Source organism: Tetrao urogallus (genome assembly GCF_951394365.1).
Source record: "Tetrao urogallus genome assembly, chromosome: 14".
Classification (NCBI taxonomy): Eukaryota; Metazoa; Chordata; class Aves; order Galliformes; family Phasianidae; genus Tetrao; species Tetrao urogallus.
This window is the reverse complement of record NC_136827.1, coordinates 17,580,796-17,585,359: the sequence shown is the minus strand read 5'-3', so window position 1 is coordinate 17,585,359 and position 4,564 is coordinate 17,580,796.

The following is a 4,564-nucleotide window of genomic DNA, read 5'->3' as shown; positions in this document are numbered from 1 at the left end:
ATTTATATCAATGAATAAAAAAAAGACAGCATCTACAAGTTGTTCAACTCTTCCCTCATATTTGGTCTTCATTATTTCACATTTGAAACAGGACACAAAGTGTGCTTCTACATTTCAGTACCCTCTCCTGAAAACAGGTAATTGCTTGCACAAAAACGCTCACACTGCATGCAGTAACACATCTACCTTTGGATTACAACTGCTACTAAACACTTTCAGCTGGGTTAGTATGCTCCACTCAGTTTTTCAAACAATCTATCCAAATGTTACCAAATTCTGTCATATTTCCTCAGCCCCAAATGATTCTTAATTTTATTTCTGAAAGATTGTCATGCATTCTCTTTTGCTATCATCTATGGACATTAACTTTATGTCTGGAGTTACCATACTAAATGGGAGGAATGAGTTAGGTCAAATCAGCAGAGATGTTTCACAAGTAAAGTCCATATTGCTCAGTTTACTGGAAAATACAGTGGCAATCGAGGACCTGGGAAGACTATATCAATTACTGTGTAATGTAAAATGGAAAGAGCTGTCTTCACCTGGTCTTTTTGAAGTCAGTGCACAGAACATTTGTTTAAATAAGCAAAATGTTCCTAAAGTAAGGATCAGCAGTACTCACTGCATAACACAACTGTCAGAGATTTCAGCTGGAAAAAAAAATTACAGCCCAGTCCAGGAAGAAAACTGACATTCACTCACTTCACGGCATCAAGTGCTACATTAACTTGAAGCTCTTGCTCAATTAACTTCCAGTCACGGCTGTTTTTAAAAATGATGCCTCTGAAAAACGCATGGCATCGTCTACTGAATACAAAACGCATAACTGCCCAACAGCAGGAATGTGTAGCACAATGAATCTCTAGTTGACAAGCAGCACATCCATCTATGTTACCTTCACTGAAAACAAAACAGGAAAAAATGTGACAAGTCTTTCTAGGGAACCACAATCGTACTTTAACAGACAACATACAATGACACAGCAGAGTATATTAACAAGGTGTCACACCCACCAAGAACTGCCCATCGTTCCCAAAACACACTGACACAAGGCAACAGGCTATATCCTATTGTTACACTGCTGATTTTTTTTTTTAATTTGTCAAGCATTTTTTTTAAGCTATAGTAACCCAAATTCTTCATATAGGCCACCAGAATGTGTTGCTTTTGGATGTACAGTCTGAAAAACCACTTTGCATAACAAAAATTCTGAAGGTCACATCACAGTAATCCGTGCCACTTTCAAATGTTATACAGCACTTTCATATTGTGTCCTGAAAAAATATAAAGCCATTTTTCCTCCCCAGTAACAACTCATCTAAGCCACAGAGTACTTTCCATAATAGCAGGAGCTGAACGCTCCATCTTCCATTGCCTTCCAGTTTAATTAAATGTTCCTCAAATAAATCATGTGTTTACATTCTTGTGACATGTTACCAATGATGACTTCTCCATTTACAAACCATCTGGATACAGCTCAGTCATCACTGTTTATTGCACCTGCCATTCACCAAAAACTCCGGACTCTTTAAAACCATCTCTCTTGGGTCTCTGCTAGCTATTAATTTGATTTGTCTGTTAAACTGAATAAATTAGGTGAGGTACGTACCAACAGACCTCTTTTAACTTGCTTATATAGAGTGGCCGGGAGGTTGAGGATGGGACACCAACATTCCTTGAACTGGAACTGCTAGAAAAATTGTAAATTACTAAGCAAGAATACATGTACCTGATCCAGTTTCAGCTTTTAATTAGAGCTGGAAAGTATTGCTTCAGGGAGTACAAAAAACCTCCTCTTTGCCCCAGAATATACTTGTGTACCCTGACTATATAATAATATATGTATTATAATATACATATAATAAATTGTATGTATATAATTTTATATATATAAACACACTGTTCCAGTGTCTCACTACCCTCACAGGAAAGAACTTCTTCCTAACATCTAGTCTAAATCTACCCTCTTCCAGCTTAAAACCATTTCCCCTTGTCCTGTCACTACCTGCCCTTATAAAAAGTCCCTCCCAGCTTTCCTGTAGGCCCCTTCAGGTACTGGTAGACCACTATGAGATCTCCCTGCAGCCTTTTCCAGGCTGAAAAGCCCCAGCTCTCTCAGCCTGTCCTCATAGGGGAGGTGCTCCAGCCCTCATCATCATCATCACAGCCCTCCTCTGGACCTGCTCCGACAACTCCATGTCCTCCTTGTGTTGGGGGCTCCAGAACTGGGCGCAGTACTGCAGGTGGGGTCTCAAGAGATCAAAGTAGAGGGGCAGAATCACCTCCCCTGCCCTGCTGGTCACACTTCCAGCCAGGATAGGATTGGCCTTCTGGGCTACAAGCGCACATTGCCGGCTCATGTTCAATCTTTCATCAATAAACACTCCCAAATCCTTTTCCTCAGGGCTGCTTTCAAGCTATTCTCTGTATCTGTGCTTGGGATTGCCCCGACCCAGGTGCAGGATGCTGCACTTGGCCTTGTTGAACTTCATGAGGTTGGCTCGGGCCCACCTCTCAAGCCTATCTCTGGATAGCACCCTTCTCTCCAGATGTCCACTGCACCGCTCAGCTTGGTGCCACCTGCAAACTTGCTGAGGGTGCACCTGATCCCACTGTCCATGTCACCTACAAAGACGTTGAACAGCACCGGTCCCACCACCAATCCCTCATCACCGAGTGTCACAAAACTTCTGAAAAAAGTTCACAAGCACGTTTTACTGATATTATAAAGCTAAGTATCTCAATGATTTGAACTAACAAAACATGCAAGCGCTGGAGTTAAAACACCAATTAAACTGAAGGTCCTTAGCACTTCAATATCTGGCGAACTGTAGAAAATTAACTGGAAATAGAGCACATCGTAGAAATCACTGTTTGGTTTCTTCAACTTTCTAATCCATTGTAATATGACAACCAGCAGACAATTCTGAAGTACTAAATTCTGTTTGAGAACAGCATCATTCCCTCAATTAAAGAAAACAAAGTCAATTATGTGCAGAACGTAGTTTAGTAATATTTAACTTCGTTTTCCTCAGGATGCTTAATATGATACACTCTTACATCAAGGAAATAAATTTTACAGTTTTTATCAGATCCAGTGACAATAGAAACCTCTTTCGCAGCAATCCATCAACACAACAGAAGTCTGCATGTCCTCAACTTTATCTTCCATCTGAATTGGTACAACTCAGTTAAAAGCTAGGAATTCTAGTGTAATTAGCTTTGTAATTTATAATTGCTGTTTACCTGAATGTATTCAACATCCCAGAAATTCATAATTCAAGCAAGGCTTACAAATCATAAAGTTTCAAAAGAAATGATAAAATTTGAGGAGTAATTGTAACTATGCAGGAAAGTAAATTAAAATGAATTTTATCACCATCACATTAGAACTTACCCTGTTAAAAAATACTTTCAAATTTTATTCAAATGATGGGCCTATGAAATAGAAAGAACGCTACTTTCTTAAGGCATGTACCAGTACATGCTGACAGTCACCCAGCTGGAAAGCAACTTTGCATAAGAGGACTTGGAGGACCTGGACATGAAGGTAACCCAAAAGCCAGCAGTATTCTCTTGATACAAATAAGGCTACAAATGAGGATTCCGACCTCAAACATTAATTTTGTTTCTCTGTAACTACAAGACAGTTTAACTAACCTAAATCCAAGCAAGCTGGTGCACAGCATCTGTACCCAAACTCATGTTCTGTGTTCCAATCTAGCATCTCAGCCACGGGAATGATCAAACAGCTTTACTGCTTCAGGCTAAAAAGACTTGTCTAACACAAAGTAGTTCCAGGCTACCAAATATCACGCAAAGCCTAATTCCTGCTTTGCACATCAAATCTGCTACTTGGCATTTTCTGAACTAAAATTTTTTCACAAATCACAATGGTTTGTTCTAGTCATCCCAAAATGCTTCCAATGCATCAAGTTTTACTCAAGTTTCTTCTTATCACATTTTCTCTTTTTGTGTTTCCTGCGCAGAGCCCAAAGTTCCACCTCAAAAATTTCCCAAGTATTCTCCATTTTCTTATCTGCCAAACTTTTTTTTTTTTTTTTTTACTCAGGACATTGAAAATCAACAACAAAAAAATCCCCACAACACCAACAAAATGACCTTGTTGAGTCTTCTCATTCTGTCTTGGCTCACATGTAAGATTCCTGCTTTTGAGAACTGGTGATGCTCATTAACTCTCACAAACTGACTATATTTGCCAAGACCAGATTAAGACAAGATAAGTTTTCAAGACAACTTCTACCAGGGTACCAGCACCTTTAGTATCTTAGGAATTATATATTTTTTAAACAACTACCCATGTCTGTTTTTATTTTATTTTCTCATATATACAGTTCTAATTTGTACTGTGCCTTCATTACCTTGTTCTGTTACGCAGAAGAGTCACACATTCTTTTACTGGGGAGATGATTTAAGTGTTTTATAGTTGTTTTTTCCTTAATGAAGTATGCAGAAAACATTAAACACTCCAGGTCAAAGGAATATTGGATAAATATTGTGTTTTATTTAAAAAGATCAAGTTTAAGGATGACATATTTTCTAT